The following is a 13972-nucleotide window of genomic DNA, read 5'->3' as shown; positions in this document are numbered from 1 at the left end:
GGGGGGGATTTGTCTGCCAAACTCTATGAAAAGCTCTTCTCCACACTGTGCTTTTATGAACTGCACGCTCTTTATTATTGTAACACTTCTCCAGCTCTGTGGAGAGACAACACTCTGTCTGTTCACATTTTCTATGCTGGCCTCGGTTAATTGCCATAATGTGCTCCTAGTCTGTTGCAATTACTTTTCCCCCCTAAAACATTTAAATGCTTGGGTGTGGGCAAAATGGCCTGCAGGCATTATTAAGGTGTCAGAAAACATACTAACTCCACAATCATTTGCTGTACTGTTGACAAACTTATTTTTGACTGGGAGGTTCTGTTTATGAATGAACAGTATGTCTGTTATGCATTGACCTTGTGACCTTGATTTGTTGATTGCTCTGCACTAAATAATTTTCATCATTAGTTGAAAATTGACATCTGTCTATTATTGCAATATAGCCTGTATATAAAAGATGTACATAACCACCATAACATCATGCCTTGGTTAATGAAGTCCTGTCTTTCAACTGTAACTTGGTGTTATGAAACTTAACAGTGGTGGATCTGACAGCAGGACCCTTATGCCAATCCTTTATCTTCCATTTTGAATCTAATGAAGGCTACAATTATGTTGTGTTAAATAAAACATGAAATTAGCAATTGAGACTATAAACACAGTAAACTGGGCAGTTTCCCCACAGATCTCAAAACAGCTTCTTTTTGCAACCAGAGGAGTTACTCTAAAGAAATCAGACTGGCTTTCGATTGGCCAACTTATCTGTGCGATTAGGGTTACATCGCCACCTGCTGCTTCGGCATGCTGTGGACATTAATATTTTCATGTGGACAGTAGAAAAATCCTCATTTTCATGCACTCAGAATAACCCTTTTAACACAATACAGCGACAGAACAGATGCAAAAGTGAGAGAAACTGAAGCATGCGAAGGCTTGCACTGAGATGTGGTGAAAAGAAGCATAGAAACGGATGCAGGTAATGTGTGTTTTAATTGAACAATAATACTGTAGATGCTATTAGTTGTAACCATAGCTGTTCCATCACATTTATCTCTCCCTAACTCACTTCCATTTCTGAGCTTTCTTTAAAACTTATTCAACTTTCATTGTGTTTTCCCCCCACTTTTATGTGTTATTCAGTTTGTGTTTTGCATGCTTTTTCAGCATTTTTCTATTATTTTTTCACGGGTTCAGTACAATTAACTGATTTGCTATGGATTTGGATTCTTTCAGATTGACAGTGTGATGGATTTTGAAGGATACACTTTTGACAAGTTGAAGTAACACTCCTTATTTTCTTCCTGAACCTGGTCCACAGAGTAAAAAATCTTCTTGAAAAAGTAGCTAATTTATGATCGATACTTGCTGAAAATCCTGTTTTTAATCCACATCAAGATTGCAGCTGCAACCATATTCCAGTTCATTTTCTTTTTATCTCCCTTTCCATGGTGAACCTGCATTTTATAACCCCACTTAAGGACCAGAATCATTTCCAGCCTCTGAGACCTTTCATTGTCATCTGTTCCATTACTTCACAAAGATCACAAAGATGCGAGTTCAGAGAAGCAATCCACCTATAATTAACAGGCTTACTGGTTTTCCAAATTCTGGGCAGTCTGCCCTCCAGTCTAAAAATGCCTCGGATGCCTTATCACTAACATCATCTGACCTAACCTTTTGGATGATTTTCGCTTTGATTTTTCCATCCTTCCATCCATTCATCTAAAAAAAAAAAAAGCACTTTTCCGTGAGATTTGCTTATGTCTGATAGCTTTTTAACAATCACTTAGTTTCTGTTTTGTTTTGTTTTGTTTTACAGCCAGGTTGATTCCACGTGCATGCTGCCCTATGTCACTTATGTCATTTTCTTTGCTGAGAAGATAAATTTATCCAAAGGTAGACAATACAGACTAATCTAGTCCAACAATAGTTCACAATCTGAACCCCTTATCCTGCTCAGGATTACTTCCCTAGCACATCACATTCAGGAAAATGTGAGGCAACTGCATCCACCAGGACATTTGGTGCTGATAAAAGCATTTGTCTTTATTCAAAGTCCATATAATATAGGCCAAAAGCATCTAATCACAGAAACACTTTGTCCATGTAATAATTATTAAATGCCACTATATGGGCTGCTACAGGGTCATAAATGATACTTACTCTGTCTCTGACGTATGAAAAACTGATACTAGCCAAGCCGCTGTCCTAACAGCACCTCTCCTGACAGCTATTTTAAAAACATAATGTAAAACATTCACCTTCTCAAAATTGTACATTTGCAGCGTCTATGTAGGAATAACAACCCCAGAAGTCCTGTGTCCATGAGGCCCAGGCTGTTTTGATGGACAAAAGGAGCCTACATAATATAAGACAGGTGATTTTAATTTGTGGCAAATAATAGCTTACCAAATCATCCAAATAACTTATCTGGAAACATATCCTGGAAATCCAAATGCATGTTAACAACAACAACTTGGTTACAGTATTAGTTTAACATGTGCTTACTTTTTAACTTTGATAACAAAATGTTTACGCACATAAAAATATTTATCTTGGACTTGATAAGTCTGAACATAGTAGCTTATCTGGCATCACACACCCCGGTCGTTACTAAAGGAGAGCTGAGCATAAATTAAGAACACGTACACTAAGTATAAAAGTAAATTATCTCCTGGAACGGGATCAGAAGATGACTGTGACAAGAAGGTTTGAGTGTTTTATGCCTACAAGTAAATCTAAAAACAACCATATCATAGCTGTTTTAGGCACCGTGGAAATAGTTCTCAAAGTGGGTGATTTTTTTTTCCCCCACAGAAAAAAGAGAAGAAAATAAACCAGTCGGACCATAAAAGCAGGAGACTAAAGCTCAAAGAGTTCAGAAAAGCATCATTGTAATTGGTTTAAGGTAGTTGGCAGAATGAATGAACGGACCTCTGGGGCTGGCTTTACAAAGATAGATTAGACTGGTCTGTATGGTTAGATAAAGTCTCACATTTCCACAATGGAAGTCAGACCATTTAACAAAAACAACAATGGACTAATTTTCAGCCACAGAAACATCTTAACCCCAGACTAACTAACTCTATTATATTAATATAATATAATAATATACCAACTATTTGTACCCAAATAAAAAAGAAAAGGGGAAACTGCTGATACGCAAGTGGTCTGTAGTTTCCTTGTATGCTGTATTATAAATTATATTAGTGAAATTCAATTCAGCCTTTCAATTTAATTTTATTTATTTGGCACCAAATCACAACAACAGTCACCTTATATTATAAGCTAGAGAAACTAAAACAATAAAGAGAAAACCCCAACAATTAAACAAGAATCTATGAGCAAGTGATTTTGGTGACAGTGTGAAAGAAAAAATCCCTTTTAACAGGAAGAAACCTCCGGCAGAACAAGGCTGAGGGAGGGCCAGACATCTGCTGTGATCGATTGGGTGATGGGAGGACAACAGGACAAGAGACACACTGTGTAAGAAAGCAAGAGATACATAATAACTAGTGATTAAATCCAGATAGGTGTTTCAACGTATAATGGGTGAAAAAAAGGTGAGTAAAGAAGAAACTGAGTGCATCATGAGAAGCCCCCCAGCATCCTGGACCTATTACAGTATAACCAAGGGAGGATTCAGGGTCACCTGACCCTGCCCTAACTATATGCTTTATCAAACATGAAAGTTTTAAATCTAATCTTAAAAGTAGAGAGGGTGTCTGTCTCTTGAATGCAAATTAGGATCTGATCCAAATTAGCTTGTGTTTTATTTTTCCATTGATTAATATCAACCTGTCCACTGTTTATTCCCTAGACCAGAGGTGGCAGCTCATATATATCTTCAACGCTATATGTTTTATGGTCCTCCTCTTAATTTACCCATAATTCACTGCACTATTGTCCTGCTTAAGATAGTCAGAGTCTAAAGTTCTTTGTGCAATGGATGAATTTAGTCACCTACAGTGTATGTGAACTATGACTGCTTTATCAAAGCCATAGTCAAAATCTGTTCCCTGAAACTTCTGTGTACTCCTCTCATAGGCTCTGTATGTAATGAAGGTTTTACTTTGTTTTTTTTTAGCTGCTGCCATGTCTAATGTTGGTGCTGTTTCAAATTTCAGCAAAACTTTTGCTAATGCCACTATCTTAACGTTTATCTTTCAAAGGCAGAAAGAAAATTGTATCCCAGATGTGATTATTTGAGATCTCAAGACATCTTTATGTCACCTTCAGACTCCAGAAGTTATCCTGTCCTTTTCTTAGGCAACAGTAATGTAAAAATAGCTCAGTACAGGTGAAGGTTATGCTTCAAAAGTAGAAATACTTTCTTTGTATATAACTATTGGATGTGGCTGATACAATACTACATATGGTATAACATTACTAAATCTGCTTCATCTACTTAAGAGCAGTAAAGGTGTTCTATCACATAAACTTACTTAAATCTTTTTGTCTTTTTTTTTTTTTTAACTATTTGGCTCTTTGGGATTTAAACAGACATAAAATTACTCATGTCTGAGAAAGATTATGAAGAACCTCGCGAACCTGAATGGATAAGTGTTTAAGAAAATGAATAGGAAGAAGTTAAACAATGTGGCCCCAGCTAAAGGAGATACATTTCCACAAATTGGATACATTTCCACAGCAAACTGTAGTAAGAAACAAAAGAAACTGGAAAAGTATAGATCTTGAATGAATGCCGTTGATGTCCAGCAAAGAAACGCCTCTGAACTACCTGTTAAATATAAAGTAGTAGACAATATTATCTCCTTTTTTGGCTTCCAGAGTTCTTTCAGTTATTTCTCTTGTTCAGTGACGCACCACTTTTGCAGAGTTATGCTACTATGCCACCTTGTGGATAATATAATATAACATATCTAGTCTGTCTGTCACAGAGTGATCACAGAGGGGCATACAACCATTCACACCTAATTTAGAATCACCAGCTAACTTAACATGCATGTCTTTAGACTGTCAGGGGAACCCAGAGTACACAGACACCATAACACACCATCATATTCATAGTCGAAAACAGTAAAAAAATAAAGGTTTAAAGTTTAATGACAGCCCTGTGCCCTTAAATATCAATGTTGCACATTCTGCCTCCAAAGTTTTCATGTTTAATTTTTATATTTTCGCTAGCATCACACTGTTAAGGATGCGTAGTGGCTAGATGATAAAAGAGACTTAGATACTACCACAGGGGGCTGAAGAGCAACACTAGATGCTGTATGCTGTGTCCCTCCGTTCTGCTCATGTGAACACCCATCAGATGGAGAGGACTTTTTAGTTTTAAACATAAAGGGGAGCTGCATCTCCAGTGATAGCAGCAGATCCTGTTTGCAAGCTCTAGCTGGTCACCCTGAAGCTCTTACTTCACCCAAGTTTATACACTTCAAGACATCAACAGTTCCCTAGGTGTTAACATTGCCTCACTGTTGCATGAAATGGGGTCATGCTCATAGATGGTTTTAACCATTTTTGACCTGCAGGTGAACACTGGCAGTTAGTAGTAGACACTCCTCTCCAGCGGCTGGTTCCTGAGCAACCTGGACTATCAAGGCTGTCTGTGTGGCAAGCAGATTAGGACCCAAATGCAAGACTAATGAACAGGGGAGGCAAACTAAAATGCAGCTTTGTTAACTTAAAGTGAGTTCAAAATAATCCAGGTCAAAAACAGAAGGAAGCAAAAATCTACAAATCTTCCAGGAACCCACACTGTCAGAGCAGACACAACTATAAGTGAGAGCCTGACAAAGAACAGACGAAAACTGAGGGTCTAAATGAGATAATCAGCATAGAGCGGAGACACTTGGGAACACCAGTGAACAGAATCTGACCAGAGAGACAGGGCATGCAAACTGAACAAAACACATGCGAGAAGAGGGACTATCAAAATAAAATAGGAAGTAACGAACACTGAGACGAGGACTAAGGCATGTGAGCCAGACACGGAAGCACAAAGGAGGCCGAAATAACCTGGGATTCATAAACCAGACTGACACCTAGAAATGCTACTACAAGAAAGTATGAAACCAGAGCACAACAAACTCCAAGAAAACTCCTACGTCAACGACTCATAATGCTGACCTGAAACCAAATTAGAATCATGAAACAAAGATGATCAAAATACAAAGGTATGTATTAACTATTCACTATAGGTGTGTGGGAGATATAACTATATATCACCTATACACTAGAACTAGAACTAGCATAACTACCTCAGCCATGATTATTTCTTTCAATAACTAAAAGAATTTAAACTTTACACATAAATATGCAAGGTCCTGCTTCTGTCCCAAGACAACCTGTGCTAGACAGTCATGTCTGTGTCTTAGAGTGACCCCATGAAAGACTTGGGGATACTTTAAACTTGCTTGAAGGGGATAAAACATTTTAACTTATTCTTGTAAAACAATTTAAAACTACAGATTGATTTGAAAACGCTGTTGATTCAGAGATCTTCTGCATACTTTTAACAAGCTGTTATTTAAGTTACCGTTTTCTTCCTATCAGCTTGAAGTAGTCTGGACATTCTCCTCTGACCTCTGTCATCAACAAAGCATTTTCAAACACAGAACTGTGACTCAATGGATATTTCCTATTATTCAGACCATTCTCTGTGGCTCTATGGCTGCCTGAAAATTCCCAGTAGGTCAGCAGTTTGCGAAATAGTCAGACTACCAACAATCTTGGTACACTCAAAGTCACTTAGATGAGCGGTCCCCAACCTTTTTTGCACCACGGACCGGTTTATGCCCGACAATATTTTCATGGACCGGCCTTTAAGGTGTCACGGATAAATACAACAAAATAAAACTAGTACCGGTACCGAAAAAAAGAAAATTTATTCATAACACAGGCGAAAAGACCCAGGGAAACCGAGTAAACGATAAAACGATAGCAAAATAACGCTGAAAACCGATAAAAACCCTGAAAACCATACATTTCACACCCGAGCCTCAACTCTCGCGGCCCGGTACCAAACGACTCACGGACCGGTACCGGTCCGAGGCCCGGGGGTTGGGGACTGCTGACTTAGATCACCTGGCTTCCCCTTTCTGATGCTCGAATTGATCTTCTGTATTTTTCTTGACCATGTCTACCTTAATGGACTGAGTTGCTGGATGTGAATGGCTGATTGGATATTTGCTTTAATGAGCAGCTGACCAGGTGTACCTAAGAAAGCATCCAGTGAGTGTATATTGCAGTTTGATGCCTTTAAAAATATTTTTTCACATCATCAAAACTAAGTAGTAATTCTATTTTCTTTTCTCTTTTCTAAAACTAACTATTATAGGCAGCTTTAAGGCATATTATTTATTTATTTGTTACATATTATTAAGGCAGTGTCTCACAGTAATGCTTGTATTTTGTCAGTTCTTTTGTGTTGGCACACGTCTTCTTCAGGATTATATTTCTCCCATTTTCCTAATAATAGGAGATAAGGTAAAGATCAGTTAGAGACAGTATCTGTAAATAATGTGAGATTTGTACAGCCACAATGTTTACACCATACGAGAATTAACCAGCTTTCACAACTTCTAGGCACACAGCACTGAACACCGTGGGTGTCCCATTGGGATCATCACTTATTTGGAAACATTTCTATTGTTGTTTGGGCTACACTCAGAGTAGCGCATATTTGGAGCTTATTTTTTTCATATTTGGATTTTCAATTTTCTTGTGTTTCCATCAGTTGCATGTTTTTTCTTAGGTTGCAGCCCACTTTGTTCTCAGAGTCACCACACAATAGGGCTCTCTGCAGACACCAGCGACACAGAGATATGCTCATAAGGCATCACATCTGCATTGAGCGCTGGAGATCACAGTTTATTTACCCAAGACTATTTTTTCACACTAGACTCACCCTCCCACAAATGATTGCTTTTTGGCACTATTCAGTAGTGTCTGTCTGTAGTCTTGCAGCACACTGATAGGATCATCTTTTGTGCTTAAAATGCCAAGATGTCCCTGCCACGTTATAGATTGAGTCTTGGTGAACAGCAGCCGAGAGACATAAAACTACATAGAAAACATTACCCTATCTGGAGACTTTTGATGGTTGAAGTCTCTGCTTGTGTTTTAAAATCAGGACCAAATTCAGCGCATGCAACTGAGCCTTAATCCCCAAAGAGCATGGCCTCATTCCAGTGATTGATTCTCATTCAAGTGAATATTGATTGTCCTCATTCAGAGAGTTCAAGCAGCCATTTGTAACAGTAACGGTCTGATATCTCCTCCTCTATTCCTCTTCCTCTCGCTGTCCTGGCTGTATTCAGTATCAGTAGGATGCTGTGGTGTAATAGTTACAAAAGCCTACAGACAAGGTTCAAGGTAAATAATACTTTTTATCAGAGCTCATAAATATAATCGGTATCATAACCATATAGTATTATAATCATTGTCATCATGCCAGCCTTACCAGGCCATTACTGCCAGAGCTGTCCAGGGTACTCTAGTGTTTAGCTCATCATTACCTAACACCCTAATCTAATAGATAGACAGAGCAACCTTTTTCTCTAAAGCTCACTCTGCAGGGCACAATCCCTCACGTACTGCTGAAGCTTTAAGGCACACAGCGGTCTCTCTTAATTTGATGCTAGCAAACATCTCAGCTCCTGTTACTCTGACAAACTGCAGCTCGCATGGCAGACAGATTGTCCTAAATACAGGTGTTACTTTCTTAAGTTTGGCAACATTTGATTTTCGCGTCATCGTTGACCACAAGTTTGGTGATTTTTATTCCATTTTCAAAGTGATGTGTCTCTGTTTACATTCCTTGTGTTGTGCTAAATCAGTTATTGCCTAATTGAGCCAGCAGTCTCTGATGTATATAATAAAGAAACCTATGGAGCAACAAAGTGTATTTGTTTTTTTTGTACACCTATCTTGGCTTTAAAATACAAATATACCTGAGATACCCAATAACAGTCATTAGTTGCTTCTTTTCCCTATTCGCACTTTGCTCCTCTCAGATGGTTAATGCATATCACTCTTCAATTAGTTTCGTTTTTGCATGCTGCAGTCTGGTGTTGGTTCTCATGCTGACAAAGAAATGTTTGCTTATCATAACAGGAAATTGTCATGCTCTGTGGCGACCACTGGGTTGTGCAGCGTTCCATCTGTACCATGTAATTTTTGCTGGCAGTCTTTAAGTGTACCACATGCACCTGTTTCCTGTCATTCTGTATTTGTAGTGGTTGTACAAATGTACCTAACACAGTGCCCCTTCGACCATGGTACATGTCGTCACGCCCTCATCTTGTTGAATTCAGTTGGGCAAATCCAAAATTAGCTGCGAAGATTAGACCAGGTCAGCTGATCATAGCATGTATGCAAATAAAATATAACAAGTTATTATGTGACTACTTTCTAATTAAATATTTTCGTCACACTGCACCGGTACACCCGATCTTAGGTTGGGTTCCCCCACCTCCCAAATCCCACTTTAACTACTGACCCCTTTTTCCCCTAATTTTTTTTTTTTTTTTATCAGATCATAAATATGAGTAAAACTTGGGCAATGTATGTGTTTTAACAAAAATTAAACATTTTTAGTTTGACAAATTTCCTTAATATAGTCATTCCAAAATTGAGGCGTGAACACAATAAAATATGGAATAACAAGTTTGCTTGTTTGTTTTTTCAGAGAAAATAAACAAATTATAGTTTGGTGCTATTTTGCAGATATTTATTCCACTTAAATTCAGCTTTGATCCTCTGTTGTTGTTAATGATTGATTAAAAGAAACTGTGGTGTGTGGGGCGTGAACCTTTTCCAGTTTCCCAAGTTTGAGAAGCAATGCTCTAATGGTTTCTCCTTTGCTCGCTCCTCGTGGAGCTGGCAGTAAAAGAATACTATAACCTTGGACATAGATCTCACCATAATGATGATAGATAAAGTGCCAAACAGAAATTTACTGGTTGGAAGGAGTACAGAAGCACTCGAACAAGTAAGTGTGAGACGTATGTTAGTACAAGAAATCCTGTGCAGGCTACAATATGTGCCTTCAGAGGTGGTAAGCAGAAGAGTCTAAAAAGAGTAAAGTATTTGCCGCAGCAACACTTTTAGGAACAACTAATACAGTTTTTGCCCTATCCAAGCTTTTTGAGCCAATTCAAATGAAAAATTACCTTTTTTGCTTAAATGTTACAATTTCTCACTTACAACATTTGATTGCAATAAAATAAAGTTTCTTTTTTTTATCTCCATTTTATTTTTTAAATTCAGTTGAAAACATCATCCTTGAATAAAGTAATCACTGGTTTAAGCTTCAACTTAAACTGTTTATATATTTGGTTGGTTATTGTTCAGTTCCTTAGGAGTTAGTTCATTTGCGTTATAATTACAGAGGATTATAATTAGCACATTTAAAGTTTCTGAAGATGCCAACAACCACTGCTAATTTGCCTGTGTATATAAAAAGCATAGCTACATTAAATCCCCACTGCTTCTTTAAGGAAATGAGTGTAGCTCTGCTGAGTAAACATTTGCTTTCTATATGGCTGTATTTATTGCTTTAAAAACAATAAAACCTCTGCTGAACAAATGGCAACTACAATAATGACTTTATTGTGCTGATGTCATGAAAGATTTTGATGAATCATGCAACAGTGTAATGCAGGAGGCCACACCTACATCGCTATCAATTACAGCACCATTTGAAAGTTTCAAGCATCACAGGTGGGAGCAGAGCCTTGAACACTAATCTATGGTTTGTCAATCCGGTGGCAGTTCCTCATCTGTACGAGCTTAGAGCCATCTGGTTTAGAAAATTGTTACTGCAGAGACACCTATTGGCTGCTGACAGTACTAGCTTCTTTATTTAGCTCACTATAGTTTTAATGCAGATTTACAATAGACATTCATCCATTTACTTTGTGAAAATAATATATATATATATATATATATATATATATATATATACGCTATATATATATTTATATATATATATATATATATATAAAAAAGTAAAAGCTGTGATTTATTGATGTACAGAATTCAATTTGAGGTATTTGGTGGTTAAGGCCCAGCACAGCAGAATGGAATCCCAGTGGTGATAAGGATCGGGGCATTACCCTGTAGACACGGGTGGTGGAGATGAAGATGAAGGCTTGAACTGGGTTGCACAAAGGCGACTGCAAGGAAAAATGACAGATGAGCGGTGAGATTTAAAGTATGGAGTGAAGGCTGATTGGCCTGAAGAAGGCAAGCAGAAAGCTGATTGGGCTAGACCTGTGGTGTCACAATCAGCTTGAGAGTGTGGGAAAGTGGAAATGATATAAAGCTTAGATTAGCCAGAAGCGTAAGCTTCATGTAAAACTGAGATTATTGTAATCACCTCTAAACATTGACTTAATACTTACATTGGTATGACATATACGTATGTATGTACAAATATGTAGGGACTGCTTTCTTGCATTTGCCCAATATAAAATTAGAAAAATCCTATATTAGAGTGATGCTAAAAACTCTCCTCATCCCCAGCTGATCCAGGCAGACGGCTGCCCCTTCCTGAGCCTGGTTCTGCCACCGGTTTCTTCCTGTTAAAAGAGGGTTTTTCCTTACCACTGTCATCAAGTGCTTGCTAAGAGGGCTGGCCATTTGCCAACAAACGATTGTTGGTGTTTTCTCTGTATTATTGTAAGGTCTTTACTTTATAATATAAATCTCAAATTTAATGGACTTGAATTACTTCTTGTATGTTTGTGTTTTTCAGGCTCTTGTTGTGGTTGTAATTCTGTAATGGATCTTTGTGCCCATCTACATTAAAGCTGGGGTAAACAGAACTCTAAGGCTGCATATTGACCTGAAAGATCCTCAAAATCTATTAATTTCCACTACCCAAATGACATAAATGACTACTATGTCTGACAACACTTTGAGTAATGACAAAAATCTCATGCTTTGTGGATGTATTTAAATCGTCACCTGAATACTTCAGAAGAGGTTTGGAGGACAGCGCATTCGCATTTATCTCTCTGTTCTCTCCCTTGTCTTGTATATCTTCACCAGAATTTCAGTAAGTGCCTCCAAAAGCAGCAGAAAATATTTATATTATACCTGTTTTCGATGGTCCTAAATGAAATCCTACACTTTTTTCCTCCCAATTCAGGCAGATGTTTTTTCTGGTACAACCTTTGTCCAACAGGCCCTTGGGCCTTGGTTTTTCACTTCTAGCAGTTACTGCACTATATACTGTCAAAGGTTTGTACACAGGAAAAATTTCCTTCCTTTTCTATGGAACTCACAGATATTTTCCTAGAAAACTACAATAACAAGTGTTATCGTACTTGAGAAGACTATGCCCAGTCATGGTACGATAATACTTGTTATCATACCATGACTGGACATAAAGTCTTCACAAGGCCATGTGACTACACATGGAGATTTAGAAACACATCACACACACACACACACACACACACACACACACACACACACACACACACACACACACACACACACACAAATTCTCTATCTTTCTTCATTGCTGGTTTAAATGTGCTGACTTGTTGTAGTCAATTGCCCGTGGACTATGATAACCATGAATTGGCCTTATGTTGCTTTTTAGTAACAACACATCCACAATTGAAAATTTTACAGAAGGAGTAGTTACATAATTACAATATGTGTGTTTCCAATGAATAAATAATACATTTTATCCAAGGTGGACTGATCTACACAGACACTTTACAGACCATCATCGTGCTTATTGGATCATTCATCTTCATAGGCTTTGGTAATATTTTACTTACAATTTATTTGTTGGACAGTTTAAAAAAAGGTGGGTGGTGGTGATTCTCCTCAGCTTTCCATGAAGTGAAGGGCAATGAAAACTTCAAGAGACTCTAGATGCAAGCTGTCCCTCAATCAAGGGTAACATCAGTGCAAACTGCTATGAGCCCCTGCCAGACTCCTTCCATATCTTCAGGGATCCAGTTACAGGAGACCTCCCATTGCCTGGCATGGTGATCGGACTCATTATTTAGGCTACCTGGTACTGGTGTACTGATCAGGTGAGTAAAGAAATAAACAGAAACACTGGGCAGCTCAGGTGCAGTTTTTAGCAATCATTTACAGTTAGTCTGTCGTCATAACCAGAGACTCAAACAACTGATTTACAGATTAACTCATTAACATATACACATTAATGCCCCTTCATATCGATTTTTGAAGCATACTCAACAAGCAGTCTACAATGGGAGGATAACTATGCTTTTAGTTTAGTTCTCTTAGTAAGAGCCTGACGCCAATGTAATATTTTTTGTTCCATTACAGATAAAGATGATTTGATTCATTGGTTGTGAAGGAAATTAATATTTAAAGTGGAAATCCATGACAACCAATTTTCATTTACTTACCAATCCAATCAACCATTCATGGAATAAAGCAAAACCCTCTTAGTCTCAGACTTCATCAGCCAATGCTGTGTTACTGCTCTACAGTTTTTGGTTTAAAGTCAAAATTACAAGACTAAACACACAGAAAAATGAAAAGACTCAACTGATGCAGAGTGGGAATGGATATCTGAAGATTTTCTTGCAAAGCTGCAAAATTAACAAGGACTTCTTTACCAAGTTTCATGAGGAACACTCAATAGCAGCTTTCTGACTTCACACAAAATTACAAAAAACAGTAAGCCATTTTCTGATGGGAAGTTTATCAACGATTGTTGGTGGGCTCTGATCTGCTAGTAAGCCCATAGAAAAAAAAGAACGGGCAAGAACACTGAGTCATAGACAGTTTGTCGGACTTTGAAGCACGTGAAACTGAACATGGTGCCATAGGCTTCCACACAGCTGTCAGGTGGCTAAGTCTGCGTAAAGTGCTAAAAAGAGTATGGGAGCAGAAACTCAAGCATTTTGTGAGGAGAAAGGCAATTGTATTTCAGATCTCTCATATGACAAATTATTGATGTGCACTAATAAATGAACTAAATAGCAAACTACAAGACCAGAAT

At 37.9% G+C, this 13972-nt stretch overlaps 1 pseudogene; it reads left to right on the top strand.

The window, feature by feature from the left end:
• The first annotated feature begins 3548 nt into the window (after positions 1-3548).
• On the top strand, positions 3549-13001 carry LOC102305744 (annotated as a pseudogene).
• The last annotated feature ends 971 nt before the right edge of the window (positions 13002-13972 follow it).

Source organism: Haplochromis burtoni, unplaced genomic scaffold, assembly GCF_018398535.1.
Source record: "Haplochromis burtoni strain Fernald_Lab_line unplaced genomic scaffold, NCSU_Asbu1 Contig_325, whole genome shotgun sequence".
NCBI classification, from domain to species: Eukaryota; Metazoa; Chordata; class Actinopteri; order Cichliformes; family Cichlidae; genus Haplochromis; species Haplochromis burtoni.
Note: the sequence above shows the minus strand (reverse complement) of the source record. Positions and strands in the feature narration are given on the sequence as shown.